Here is a 15,678-nt window from a genome sequence, read left to right as displayed (position 1 = left end):
AGAATGTACAACACAAAGAGTGTACCCTGATGTAAACTATGGACTTTAATTAGTACATTGACATTGGCTCTTCAGTGGTAATGACCCTACCAAGATGTTACTAATGGGAGAACACGGGAACTCTTTGTACTTTCTTCTAAGTTTTTCTGTAAACTTTGAACTACACTAAATAGAACATGCTGGTGGTTGCCAAGAGGGAGGGGGTAGGGGGAGGGATGGAGTGGAACATAGTGGTTAACAGATATAAGCTTTTATATATAGGGCGGATAAACAATGAGGTCCTACTGTACATCACACAGACCTATACTCAATATTTTATGATAACCATAATGGAAAAGAATATTAAAAACAGGATTATGTATATGTATAACTGAATCATGAACTGTGCAACAGAAATAAACACAACATTATAAATCAACTATACTTCAATTTAAAAATTGGAAAAAATTACTCTAATAAAATCCATTCTATTAAGGATTAAATTAGACTGAGTATGTCATATACCTAAGAATAAACCTATTAATAAAACAGGTATACAAGACCTCTACTCAGATAATTGATCCCACCGTTGACATTAACATGGATGCATGCTTAGTCGCTCAGTCGTGTCTGACTCTTTGGGACCCCGAGGACTGTAGCCCGCCAGGCTCCTCTGTCCATGGGACTCTCCAGGCGAGAATGCTGGAGTGGGTTGCCATGCCCTTCTCCAGAGGATCTTCCTGACCCAGGGATCAAACCTGAGTGTTTCTATTAAATGTAGCCCAAATAAACAGATGGCCGTAAGGTGTTTCTGGAGGAGACAGCTCAGTTTTGGGAAGGGGTCAGTTCTCTCTAGAAAGGCCTCACGTACCAAACAGGGGAAAGTGACCTCTGAGCTCACCACCAGGTCCACGTGGGCATCTCGACTGTGCTCGGCTGAACGGCGTGGACTCTGGAAACGGGTTGCAGACGGTTTAATCGGCCCCGACAGCCCTGCGTGCACCGCTCCCCAGAATGCCTTCCAACGTGCTTCAGGAGCTTTGCCATCTTTTCTTCCCCTTAAACGGATCATTTCTGTTCCCTTACCTTTCTTGTCACTTGAAGTTGCATAAACCCGTTTCTTCAGAAAAGCACCCGCTCCATGCCCTTTGACCCCTGGTTGTGTTCCCCACGTAAACTTTCTCTGGTTCATTGCTTAAAATGATATGAGCGTTTTTCTAAGAAAGGGATCAATGTCCAGAGTGTAGCACTGATGTTAGATTGAATCAGTCTGTACTTATTGAACACCTGCCTTTTGGGGTGTGAACACTGCCTTAAGGAGTCCCAGGTCAGCTGGGCATTTAGACATCAATCAGTTCAGTTCAGTTGCTCAGTCGTGTCTGACTCTTTGCATCCCCATGAACTGCAGCACGCCAGGCCTCCCTGTCCGCCACCAATTCCCAGAGTTTACTCAAACTCCTGTCCATTGAGTTGGTGATGCCATCCATCTCATCCTCTGTTGTCCCCTTCTCCTCCAGCCTTCAATCTTTCCCAGCATCGGGTCTTTTCCAATGAGTCAGTTCTGTGCATCAGGGGGCCAAACAATAGACATCAATAGATTTCAATCAATTCCTGTGATGTGAGGGTTGGGGTCCTTCCATCTGGATGAATCCAGGGAAGTTTCAGGGAGGAATTGTATTTGAACTTCCCCCAACATGTATGAGAATGGGAGGCATTCCAGGCAGACTACTAGGGTAAAGTATAGAGGCTGGAAATTAGGAGGTGGGTTTGGCAAGACCCTGAATAGTTTATTTTGGAACACAGGGTTGCAAAGGGGAATGAAGAGATTTTGGATCAGTTTAGTATAAAACTTCGGCAGATGTTTATTAAGCTCCTTCTCTGTGCTAGGCATCATTCTTAAGCATCGGTCGGGGGATACATAAAGGAGCAAAAATCCACAAATCTCTTTTCTTGGAGAACTGGCTCTCTGGTGGGGAAAGATGGACGATCAGCCCAGTGGACACGTCTGTGCTCGGCTTGGTGTGTTCAGAGATGCTGTGTGTGGGCAGGCGGGCGGGCGTGCATGCAGGGAAGGACCAGGGCCCTGGAAGGATGGCCAAGCGGCCTCGCCGAGAAAATGACGTCTGAGAAAGGACTGGAAGGTGAGAGGCTGCACAGATTGCAGGGGGGAGCGTCCCTGGGTCAAGGGCAGCCGGGGCCAGGCTCACCGGAGGAGCATGCGGAGGACACGGGGCCCCGGCAGGGAGGTGGCAGCAGGTCCCCTGGAGGGCCGTGGGGGGCTGTGAGTGCTCTGGCTGTGCGCTCTGTGAACGCAGCGCCCCCGGGAGCAGGGTCTGAGTCGGGGACTGCCGCACACCGCTCTTCAGCTGGTCCAGGCTCCCTCTGCTGACGTCTGGGGCTAGGGACGGAAGCCACAGGCCGGCCGTGAGGCTCTCGGGGCTCACCGAGGGCCCGGCAAAGAGCAGCTTGGGCCGCCAGGTGATGTGGACGCAGCCCCGCGTGGGGCAGACACTGGCGGATGAGCGGCCGTGTGACCCTGGGTGATGCTTTCCCTCGGTCTGCTCATGCTCAGGTGCTCAGTCGTGTCCAACTCTTTGCAACACCACGAACTGTAGCCTGGAGGCTCCTGTGTGTGGAGGGCTTCCCAGGCAAGAATGCTGGAGTGGGTTGTCATGTCCTTCCTTACCTGTAAGTCCAGAGATTTGGAAGCCATGCTCCTCAGAGGGATGCGTAAAGCAGGGGTGAGGCCATCAGGGCGGGACTTCAGGATGCACCTGGCAGCAGGAGACCCTCGGAGAGGGGAGCGGCTGGCTAGCCGGCCAGTTAGGAGGGTGTAGCCGAAGTCCAGGGAGGGGAGGGGAGTGATGCCATGGGCTGGGCGGAGACAGAACAGAGGCAAGTAATTAGAAAGAAAGCAATCTATCAAAACGAATAAGAAGCAAGCAAACCAGATTATCCAAAAGACTCTAGGCTGCAACTCTGTCAGCCCTAAGACCAAGGTCACGGCAGGGCATGCTGCTTATGAGGCGTGTGGGCAGCTGTTCCCGCCCCAGACCTGCTCTCCCCTGGCAGCCTTGCTGAGCGGAGCCTCCTGCGCGTCAGATGTTGGTGCTTTAATCGACACCTGAGCCCGCTCCCCTCCCAGATTTGGTCCAGTGGATGCGAATAGCCAGTTACCGCAGATATAGGACCATCTCCTCCTCGTAAGCCCTGGCACTGGGTCTTATGAATAAACCCTGCGTAGAGTTCCCGGTTCTCTTATTTCCATGCAGAGTTTGACTTGATAGCAGTGGGTTCAGTTTCCCTTAAACAGATTTTGCTTCTGTTCCTGTCGTGTCCTTGTCACTTTAAGTCGCATTCATCCTGGTTTCTTTAGAAAAGCAATTGATCTACAGCCCGCTACAGAAGAGGGCCCTTGGTTGCTTGTTACCAGCATTCGCTAAATGTTGGAATTATAGAGCTGCTGAAAATCAGCGTCAGGTCATCCTCTTCTTATTTGGGAATTTACAGAATAATCGTGTCTTCAGTTTTGCTTTATTCATCATGGTGAATAGGAATGGAAGCTATGTGGCTCTGGGAACCTCTAGTTCCACATAGGAAGGCCTGGCAAACATTTCCAGCTGGCACACGGACAAAAGTTGCTAGAGAGGCTACGAGGCAGCTGAAGCACCCAGCTCCGGAAGGGACCCTGTGATATCTCAAGTTAGAGGCTCTGCAGAAGTGCTGGCTCTTCTCCCTGGACACCTACCGAAACACAAGCCACTATGTGCGTGATGCTCGCTCAGTCATGCCTGACTCTGCAGCCCCGTGGGTGGTAGCCCACCAGGCTCCTCTGTCAATGAAGTTCTTCAGGCAAGAATACTGGAGTGGGTTGCCATTCCCCTAAAGCAGTGTCTACATTCTATTTAAAAACAGGAGTAGAAATGGTGAGCCTTTGAAAAGTCACTTTCATGAAAAGACAAAAGCAGCGGAAGCATTTCACATTAAAAGAGAAGTGACAACGAAATGCCGTAGGTGACCCCCACGCTAGATCCTGTACTGGAGGGAATAATGTCAAGGATATTATTGGATCAACTGATGAAAATCTGACCTTGAATCTTAAAGTCTTGTATCTCCATTCAGTTTCCTGAAATTGATAAGTGTCCTGTAGATAAACATACTCTAGTGTATAAGAGAATATCCTGATTCTTAGAAAATAGGTACTTTGTTATTGAGGGAGATAGAGTCATGCTTCAAATACACACACACAGTATGGCTACCTGCCTACAAAGACAGAGCAAGTGGGGAGAATGTTAATCATCAGTGAATATGATAAAGAGTACAGAGTTCACAGTGTTCTTTATACTATTCTGCATGCGTGTGCAATTTTTCTGTAAGTGAAATTACTTCCAAGTGGAAAAAAAAAAAGTGAACAAACAAAAATGGACAAGTTCTCCCATCTGGATTGTAGCTACGTTCATTACCATGTTTATTTACCAAGCTGCAGATCAGAAATGTGAGTCTGAGCTCACCTGTTCTGAAAATATCACTCCTAATTTATCTCCCTTTTAGTACTTTTTTAAAATGAAAAAAACCTTTGAAATTTGACCTGATTGTAGATTCACATGCAGTTGTAGGAAATAATTCAGAGAGATCCCCATACTGTTTACACTGATTCCCCCGTGGAAACATCTTATAAGACCACAGTGCTGCTTCATAGCCAGGATATAGTCTTGTGTCCAGAACATTCTCGTTGCCTTCAGAGCCACATCGATCTCTCAAACCCAGCCTCCTCCTTACCCTGGTGGTCTATTCTCCATTTCTATCACTGTGTCATTTCGAGAGTGGTACATAATGCGTCCAATAGAAGGCTGAGCGCCGAAGAATTGATGCTTTTGAAATGTGGTGCTGGAGAAGACTCTTGAGAATCCCTCGGACAGCAAGATCCAACCAGTCCATCCTAAAGGACATCAGCCCTGAATATTCATTAGAAGGACTGATGCTAAAGCTCCAATATTTTGGCCACCTGAGGCGAAGAGCCGACTCATTGGAAAAGACGCTGATACCGGGAAAGATTGAGGGAAGGAGGAGAAGGGGGTGACAGAGGATGAGACGGTTGGATGGCATCACCGACTCGATGGACGTGAGTTTGAGTAAACTCTGGGAGATAATGGAGGACTGCAGTCCATGGGATCACAAAAAGTCAGACAGGACTTAATGACTGAACAACAAACAAAAAATGGCATGTAACCTTTTGGTGCTAGCTTTTTCATATAGCGTAACTCTCATGAGATTCATACAGGTTATTGGATATATTAATAGTTCATTCCTTTTTTTGCTGAATCGTATTCCGTGGAACAGATGTACCAAGTTTGTGGAACCATTCACCATCAGAAGACACATGGATTCTTTCCAGTTATGAGTTATTATGAATAAAGGTGCTGTGCAGGTTTTAAATAGCTCCATTGAGATGTAGTTTACATACCATACACTGGTATGTAACTGGTATGTTTAAACAATGGTTTAAAGTACACAATTCCATGGTTTCCATTATACTTATGGGGTTGTGCAACCATTGCCACAATCTAATTTTAGAACATCTTCATCACCCCCGGAAGAAACCACATACCCACTAACAATCATGCTTCATTCCCTGCACACCCCACCCCCAACCCTCGACAACCACTAACCTACTTTGTCTCTACAACTGGCCTATCATGGACAGTTTCATATCAATGGATTTACCCAATACACGGTCTTTTGTGACTGGCTTCTTTCACTTAGCATAATGTTTTCAAGGGTCATCCATGTTGTATCACGAATCAATACTTCTTTTCGTCACCAAGAATATTGTATAGATATAGTACATTTTGGGACTTCCCAGGTGGCGGTAGTAGTAAAGAACCTGCCTGCCAATTCAGGAGATGTGAGTTTGACCCCTGGGTCGGGAAGATCCCCTGAAGGAGGGCATGGCCACCCGCTCCAGTATTCTTGCCTGGAGAATCCCCTCGGACAGAGCAGCCTGACGGGCTATAGTCCGTGGGTTCGCAAAGAGTCGGACTCAGCTGAAGTAGCAGCACATGTGCTTGCTGGCCTAGTATGTTTTATTTATCCAGTAATCAGTTGGTGGACTTGTGAGAAATTTCCACTTTTTGGCAGTGATGAATAATGCTACTATGAACGTTTCAGGTACAAGTTTTTGTGGAGATGTATGTTTTCGTTTCTCTAGAAGTGGAATTTCTGTGTCATGTGGTTGCTCTATGTCTAACCTTTTTGAAGAACTATGATTAACAGTGTTCCAAATGGCTCCATCATTTTACAATCTCAGCAGCAATGTGTGAGGGTTCCAGGTTCCTCACATCTTCACCAATACTTGTTATTGTCTGTCTTTTGTATCATAGTCATTCTAGTGGATGTGAAGTGGTATCTCACTGTGGTTTTGATTTGCTTTTCCCAGACCAAAGATGATGAGCATCTTTTCATGCATCTGTTGGCCATTTGTATATCTCTCTTGGAGAAATGTCTACTTAAATCCTTTGCCCATTTTTAAATTGGGTATCTGCCTTTTTGTTGTTGAGTTGTAAGAGTGCTTTATATGTTCTGGATAGAAGTCTTGTGTCAGATATTTGATTTTCACATTTTTCTCCCATTTTGTGAGTTGTCTTCACTTTCTTGATGATAATGTTTATAGCACACTTTTAAAAAAAACTTCAACATCCAATTTGTTTTTTCCTTTTGGAACTTGTGCCCTTGGTATGTGTTTAGGTTTCTTTGTGAACATAAATTTTCATGTCACTGGTGTAAATACCCCAGTGCCATTGATGGGTCATATAACTTTATGTTAACAGTTTCATATTTCACGTTAAAAAGATTGAGAGAAAGTGGTTGTGACCTTGTAACCAACTTATTCTGTGTGTGTAAAAATGATTGGCTCCATTGTCTAAGATGGAATGGAGCTGATTTACTCTTCTGCCAGAGACAACCAGAAATCCAGACAAATATTTGAAACAGTGTTTTTCAAGACGTTGGACGTCAGACAATGAATGGCGCTGAAGACAAACAAGGTGAGAGGTATGATGTAAGTGAGTCCCCAGGCCGTGGTGCCAGAGGAGGAGCCTGGGCAGAGCTTGGCAGGGTCTTCAAGTTGAGGAGATGGAGCTGAGAGTCTGGAGAGACTGAAGTGTCAGTGTTCCCAGGGCAGAGGACCAGAGGAGAAAGCTATGGATGCCTGCTAAGTGCTGCTTGATGCAGGCGTGTGAGGAAAACTGCTTGAGGCCAGTAAAAGAACTGTCTGGGCGGGTTAGAAGGATCAGTGCCCAGCAGTCAAGCTGGGCCAGGAATAGTGCCTGGCACGCACATGGGGCTGGGAACAGTGCCTGTCTCCACTTGCCAGTCTGGAAAACCTCATACTTCAAGAGGAATTGGACAGAGTACTCAGAAAGATCTTGCCCCAGTAGGGGGAGAGTGGCACTGGATTACATGCTGCTGTGATCCTATCTGACGATTCTCAAAATTAATATACAAAAGGATCTTTTCTGAGTAATTTAACTACATCCTAGAAGAAAGCTCAAGAATCTTTATAGGAATACAGAATTACTCAGCACTGAACAAGGTAAAAAATAAATTACAATGTCTGACATCTAATCAAGGATTGCTAGATAAGCAAAAAAGCCAGAAAAGAGGATCCATAATTGGGGGGTGGGGATCAATGAGTTGAAACTTACCCAGGACTGATATATACTGATGTGTATATATGTTAGATTAAGCTGCTGCTAAGTCGCTTCATAGCCGGCAGCCCACCAGGCTCCTCCGTCCCTGGGATTCTCCAGGCAGGAGCACTGGGGTGGTTGCCATTTCCTTCTCCAAGTACCACTATAGCAGTACTTAGATGCAAATTTATAACATTAAGCACTTTACTGGAAAAGACGAAAGAAAGAACTCCTTAAGAAACTAGAAAAAAAAAGAGCAAATTTAACCCGATTTAAGTAGAAAAAAGGACATAATAAAGATCAGGGTGAAATCAATGACTAGAAAGCCAAATATAAGCAGTAAAATAGTTATTATGATTTTTAAAAATGAAAAGAGCCATCTCTATCGTTGAACAGCAGCTGCCTAATATATGCATAATTGGAGACCCTAGGGAAAAACGGGGACAGAAAGAAAGCATTTGAAGAAATAATGGGGTCAGTTCTTTGGGAAGATTTATAGTTCTTTAAGTTTATGTATCTAATAACAGAGCTTTAAAATACATGAAGCAAAAATTGATAGAACTGCAAGGAGAAACAGAAAAATATGAAATTATAGTCAGATAATTTATTAAATATAGGGAATATCAACAAGGATATGGAAGACTTGAACAATATTATCAAACAATTTGATCTGACATTTTTGTATAGAACAATCTACCAAACAACAGCAGAATATGCATCCTTTTCAAGTGCATGCAGAACATTTACCAGATACATTGTATTCTGGGCCATAAAACATATCCCAATAAACTTTAAAAGGTTTAAGTCATATAAAGTAGATTCTCTGACATAATGGAATTAAATTAGAAGTCACTAACAAAAACATGAGTGAAAAATCACCAAATATTTGGAAATTACATTGCATGCTTCCAAATAAGCCATGTATCAAAAAAGAAATAAAAGAAGAAATTAGAAAGTATTTTGAAATGAATGAAAATTAAAAACAACATGTTGAAATTTGTGGAATCTGCTATAGCAGTACTTAGATGCAAATTTAACTAAAGAAGAAAGAACTCCTTAAGAAACTAGAAAAAGAAGAGCAAATTAAACCTGATGTAAATAGAAAAAGGGACATAATAAAGATCAGGGTAAAATCAATGAATAGAAAGCCAAATATAACTGAGAAGACCAATGAAATATTCATACAAAGCTGGTTCTTTTGAAAAGATAAATAGTATTGATAAACTTCTAGCTTGTTTTATTCAGAAAAAGAAGAAAAGATACAAGCTACTAATATCTGCAATGAGAGAGGTGACATCACTACAGGTTCTACAGCTATCAAAAGGATAATAAGAAAACATTATGAACTTTATGTCAACAAATTTGACAACTCAGATAAAAAGACAAGTTACTTGAAATATGCGTATTTCCAAAACTAAACTCAAGAATAAATTGATCACCTATCTAGCCCTACATCTATTAAATAAATAGAATTTGTAGTTAAAAATCTTTCTACAAAGAAACCTCAGGCTTAAATGGCTTCACTGGTAGATTCTATCGAATACCTAAAGAATAAATAATACCATTCTATACAAAATCTTCCAAAAAAGTACATTCCAATTCATTCTAGGAGGCTAGCATTAATCTGATACCAAAACTAGGCAAAGGCATTACAAGTAAAGAAAACTAAATACCAAAATCCCTTCTGGACACAGATACAAAAATTCCAATTTATAGTTTAGGTCATTGAATCTATGATGTATAAAAAAATGTTATATCATAGCCAAATGGGTTCAGCCCAGGAATGTAAGGATGGTTTAACCATCAAAAATTAGCCTAATTCACCAAATTAACAGAATGAAAAAAAAAACTACATGTTCATTTCAATAGATGTAGAAGAAGCTTTTGATGAAATTCCATATTTGCTACTAAGAGAAATCACTGTTTTTTTTACAGAGGTACAATGGCAGTTCAGTGGAGAAAGGACAATCTTTTCATGTTTATCCATGTGCCCAAAATGAACTTTGATCCATTCCTCACACCATATACAAAAATGAACTCAAAATGGATCGTAGATCTAAATGTAAAATCTAGAACTATAAAACTTCTAGGAGAAAGCAAGAATTAAGAATATCTACGTGACCTTGGGTTAGGCAACAATTTCATAGTTATGACACCAATAACACAATCCACAAAAGGAAAAAACTGATGAATTGGACTTAATCAAAATGAACTTTTGCTCTTCAAAAGTCAGTGTTGGGAAAATGAAAATGGTACAGACTGAAAATAAGTTTTCATAAAGCGTAAGCCTCATAAAGGACTTATAGCCAGAACACAGGGGAAAAACTTAGGAAATTCACTCATTAAGAAAATAACCCAGTTTTTAAATGGGCAAGAGATTTGAACTGACACATCACCAAAGAAGATACGTGGGTAGCCAATGAGCGTGAGACAAATGCCCCACTTCATTAGTTGCCAGGGCAATGCAAATTAAACCTACAATCCCTGTACTAGGATTTCACAGTTTTCACAGAGCTGATGAGGTGCTATTACAGACCCATTAGAAGAGCTAAGATTCAAAAGAGTGACCATACCAAATGTTGGCCATACCATGGAGGAACTGGACCTCTCATACACTGCTAGTAGAGATGAAAAACAATGCAAATGCTTTGGAAAACAGCTTGGCAATCTCTTAAAAACTTAAATACCTACCATTTGAACTAGCAATCCCACACCCAGGTATTTAGCCAAGAGGAAAAAAAGCATCTGTCCATATAGAGACTGATACATGAATGTTTATAGCTGCTTTGTTTGTAATAACTCAAACTTGGAAACAGTCCAAATGTCCATCCACAGGTGAATGGAATATTACTCTGCAATGAAAAGGAATGAACTCTGGATGTGTACAACAACATGAATGAATCTCAAAGGAGTACGCTGAGTGAAAGGAAACAGACAAAAAGAGTATACGCTGAATGATTCTATTTATGTAGAACTCGAGGAAATGCAGATAATTTGTAGTGACAGAAAGCAGATCAGTAGGGTGGGGGTCCAGAGGTGTGAGAGAGAGAGAGAGGTTACAGATGGGCAGGAAGAAATTCTGGGGGCAACAGATGTTTTTACTATCCTGATAGCGATGGTGGTTTCACAGGTGTGTGCATATATCAAAACTTCTCCAACCGTATACTATAAACACATACAGGGACTTCCCTGGTGGTCCAGTGGTTAAGCTTCTGCCTTCCAATGTAGGGGACACGGATTCGATTCCCTGGTCAGCAATCTAAGGTCCCATGTGCTGTAGGGTAACTGAGCCTGTGTGCTTTGACTAATGAGCTCCTTGGAGCCTGCGGGCAGCAACTCAGACTCGACACAGAAAAATAATTACATTAAAAAAAAATAATACAAATTGAAAAAATTAATATGTACAGTTTATTGTATGCCAATTATACATCAGTAAAGCCGACACTAAAAAACAAACAAAAAATGATTTACTCATAATTGGCATTAAAACTGTAGGCTTGGCCCTGAAGTCATGGCATAAGACTCACATGGCCCAACGTAAAGACACTTGCAAAAATGACTCCACTGGCAAAGCTGAGTAGACAATTTTCCACTTAACATCCAAACAGCAGCATGAGAAATGGGAATTCCATTAATGATCTATGTTTCACTTTGCCATGACTTTAAACCTCCAATGTCCACTTAATAAACAAATTGAAATGATGCTGTTTTTTTTCTCAGCTCTAAACTTTACTAGACAGTCTAGTTAAGAATAACATTCCTACAACAGAGTGTCTGCTCTTAACATAGATTAAACTGGGAAGGAAAAACAGCTTGCGGGTAATTCAGAAACTAGACGATAAATCTCAAAAATCATAGTAGTTGACCAGAAGGCTGTGAGACATGAGCCCTGGAAGATGTTACACCATAAACTCTGCCGAGGATAACAGTGTGGTGGGTTAGGAGCGGACACTGGAGGCTGGCTGGCAAGGATCAAACCCCAGCCCCACTCGTGCTGAGACCCTGGGCCCGGGACTGTAACCTCCCTGTACTGCAGTTACCTTACCTCTGAAGGAAGCATGTTCACACGACCTTCCTCATGGGGTTGCTGCGAGGATGGAGCGAGTTAACGCACGCTTGACACGTGATCAAGATTCAAGGAGCATTAGCCTCCATCATCCACGGCAACAAAATCTCTAATTTAGGGCAGCACAGTGTCTGCATGGTGGCCGAAGATGATGTCAAGTTGACGCATAAGAGCCTATAAAACCACAGCAGCTGAGATAGGAGCAACTTTCAACATTTTACCACAGGTTAGATGGCTAGAAGAGATGCTTGAGCTGAATTTTATAACTCCATTTAAAAAACACATTCCCCCATCGTTGCCTGTGAGATGAAATAAGTACCGGGTTATCAGGGGAGGGAGAGACTCCAAAGTCTCAGAGAGAGGCACAGTTACCGCGCTAAAAGAATACACCGGAGCTTTCCTACCTTCCCACCTCATGGCCCGTTCACCTGGATGTTGAGTTACGATTGGGAGCCCCTTCCTTTCCCCACTGTAGACGTGCTGTCCTGCTGTCTTCTGCTTCCAGTGCTGCTGTTGAGAAATTCAAATGCATTCTGAAGCAGTAAGTCAGGTCGCCTACATATGAGCCTTCAGGTTGCACACTTTCCAAGATTTGAACGTGCGTTGACGTGTCCAGTCGTGTCAGCTGGTTCAGGTATCTGGTGTACATGGTTGTGTGCGTGCGTCCTCTGCAAGTGGTTGTGCTTGTGAGTACCGTCGTACAGTGTCTCTATTTCAAGTCGCGGATGTCCAGAAGCAAGTGTAAAAGCGGCGGTGATGTAGCTGGTGCTGCTCGAGCCAGCTGCTCTTCTGTTGTTGCTCTTCAGTCGCTCAGTCGTGTCCACCTCTTTGCGACCCCGCGGACTGCAGCACGTCAGGCCTCCCTGTCCTTCACCATCTCCCAGAGCTTGCTCAAATTCGTGTCCATTGTTTCTGATGCCATCCAACCATCTCATTCTCTGTCATCCCCTTCTCTTCCCGCCTTCAATCTTTCCCAGCCTCAGGGGCTTTTCCAAGGAGTCAGTTCTTCGTATCAGGTGGCCAAAGTATTGGGGTTTCAGCTTCAGCATCAGTCCTTCCAATGAACATTCAGGACTGCTTCCCTTTAGGATGGACTGGTTGGATCTCCTTGCAGTCCAAGGGATTCTCTAGAGTCTTCTCCAACACCACAGTTCAAAAGCATCAATTCTTTGGCCCTCAGCTTTCTTTATAGTCCAACTCTCATGTCCATACATGACTACAGGAAAAACCATAGCTTTGACTAGATGGACCTTTGTCGGCAAAGTGATGCCTCTGCTTTTTAATACGCTGTCTAGGTTTGGCATAGCTTTCCTTCCAAGGAGCAAGCGTCTTTTAATTTCATTACTGCAGTCACTACTGCACTTTTCAAGGTACTGTACTGTAAGGTTAAAAGTGTTTTCCTTACTTTTTGTATTTATTTGTGTTTAGGTGTTAGTTGTGTGAAAGTGTTACAAGCCTATTGCAGTGCAGTACTATATAGCCCAGGCTTCCCTAGGGGCTCAGTGGTAAAGAGTCTGCCTGCCAGTGCAGGAGGTGTAAGAGACATGGGTTCAGTCTCTGGTTTGGGAAGATCTGATGGAGAAGGAAGTGGCAACCCACTCCAGTGTTTTTCCCTGGTAAAGTCTATGGGCAGGAGCTTGGTAGGCTACAATCCATGGGGTCGCAAAGAGTTGGACACAACTTCGAGACTAAAACGACCACTATATAGCCTGTTGTGCTGGTTGGGTATCTCGGCTAACCTTGTTGGACTTACAGATGTGCTGTGGGGATGGAGTTCATCCCTATGTAGAGGACTTACTGCATTTGACGCTTTGCATGGGGCACGTGTTCTCCCTCTGAAAGCTTGAAGGGTCTGCTGGCCTCTCTTGGTCCCAATGTGTTCCAGCATTTCCCCGTGCTCTGCCTTGATGTAGGTCTGCATTCACCCATTGTACCGGGGACCTGAGAACACTCAGCCTTCAGTTCTGAGAGCGGTTCTTGCGGACCGTTTCCTCCGCCCAGATCGTTTCTTCTGCCCCGCCTCCCCGCCTCCCTCCCTCTGGGACATCTTTGCTTGGATGAGTCTCGCCCCTGGACTGCTCCGCTCACGCTCTCCTCTGTCTTCTCCCATTTCCATCTGCCGTTTCGCTTTGCTTTCTGGGAGATGATGGCCTGTATCCTCCTGCCCTCAGGGACTTGGTAAGTCAGCTCCAGAGTCACACAACTCCTGCGCGGCTGTGGCGGTTCTGGTGACTCCAGAACTCACACTTCCTACTCTCTGGGCTAAGATTAAAGCTTGAATTTAAAGAAAGAAGTCCTGCAATTATCGTGTATGAAGGCGTGTGTATGGAATCTAGGAAGACGGTACTGATGAACCTGTTCCCAGGGCAGCAATGGAAATGCAGACACGAACAGACTTGTGGACACGGTGGGATGGAGAGGGTGGGACCAGCTGAGAGAGTAGCGTGGAAACGTACGCATTACGTTATGGAAACTAGACAGCCAGTGGGAATCTGCTCTAGATGCAGGGAGCTCAAACCGGTGCTCCGTGACAGCCTAGAGCGGGGGAGGTTCAAGAGGGAGGGGACATGTGCGTACCTATGGCTGAGTCGTGTTGATGTTTGGCAGACCCCAACACAATATTGTAAAGCAATTATCCTCCAATTAAACATAAATGAATTTTTTAAAAAGTAGTTTTGGGACTTCCCTGGTGGTTTAGTGGTTAAGACTCCACACTTCCGCTCCTAGGGGACAGGTTTGGTCCCTGGTCAGGGAGCTAAGATTCCACAGGCTGAACAGCACCCTGAAAAAAAAAAATCACAAAAAATAAAAACAATAAAGAAATTAAAAAAATTTTGAAGTTCTGCAAAGATAAGCTCCTGTTTAAGTTTTGAGTGTGCTAACTGGGTTTTTCTCCTGAAGCTCTCTGTCTACAATACCCAGTGCCATCTTGTTTTCTGTTTTCTGGGGTGATTACTGGTGAGCATGTTTTATCTTCCACCCCTCCCAGTTACTTGGAACTCAAGAGTGAGAATGATGTCTTAGTCGGTGGTCTCCCCAATATGCCTATCACAGACGCTCACAGACCCATAAAGCTGAAGATAAACCATCCCTCGGTGACCGTAGAAACAAAATTGTAATATTGTGTGTCAGATGTCTAAATAGAACTGCTGAAGAGACGAAGTGGATTTTTCCCCGATCTCTTTATCCTTATGGAGGAGGATGAAGCCAGTGAAAACATTATATTACTGTCCCCGATTTTGGCTTTTTTCCTACTGTTGTCTCCTTTGCTGCAGAGCAGAACACACGGAGTGAGCACGCGTCACGGTCCAGTCAAGTCAGAGAAGCAGAAGGCAGGCCGCTCTGAACGCTGGACACACTGACTCGTTTTGTACCTTAGCGTGGTTTATGAAAACGTCCGGAAGTGGTGCTCATCTCCCAGAAAGTGGGACCATGTCCATGAAGTTGCTCCTCCGAGTGTGTTTACGGAAGGGCTGATGCTGAATTCCCAGACGGTTCTGCGGGCCGAGCTGGCTCTGGGCATTCAGAGCATTACTGGCGGGGGCTTGTCTCTCCAGAAACTTCTAGTACTTCCCGCCTCTCCTAACGTTATCACTAGAGGGAGGGCCGCTTTACTCTGAGGTCCCCGTGTCTGACCCTCTGCTGCTCCGTGTCAGACCGGAAAAATGGGAGGACGCTCAGACCTTGCCCGATGCGGCCCGGTGTTGAATGCGATGCCTCTGACCTCATTCAGAACAAAGTGAAGTGAAGTGAAGTCAAGTCGCTCAGTCGCGTCCCACTCTTTGCGACCCCATGGCAAGAATACTGGAGTGGGTTGCCATTTCCTTCTCTAGGGGATCTTCCCAATCCAGAGATCGAACCCAGATCTCCTGAATCGCAGGCAGACGCTTTAACCTCTGAGCCACCAGGGAAGCCCACAAAGGGGGAGCTGAAGGAGAGCGGTTT

At 44.2% G+C, this 15,678-nt stretch overlaps 1 protein-coding gene across 3 annotated transcripts in view; it reads left to right on the top strand.

Annotated features, from left to right (window-relative positions):
• The window catches only part of PPARA (peroxisome proliferator activated receptor alpha), a 78,916-nt gene that overhangs the window by 15,007 nt on the left and 48,231 nt on the right, over positions 1-15,678 (top strand). The window lies entirely within an intron of this gene.

Source organism: Dama dama, chromosome 22 (genome assembly GCF_033118175.1).
Source record: "Dama dama isolate Ldn47 chromosome 22, ASM3311817v1, whole genome shotgun sequence".
NCBI classification, from domain to species: Eukaryota; Metazoa; Chordata; class Mammalia; order Artiodactyla; family Cervidae; genus Dama; species Dama dama.
Note: the sequence above shows the minus strand (reverse complement) of the source record. Positions and strands in the feature narration are given on the sequence as shown.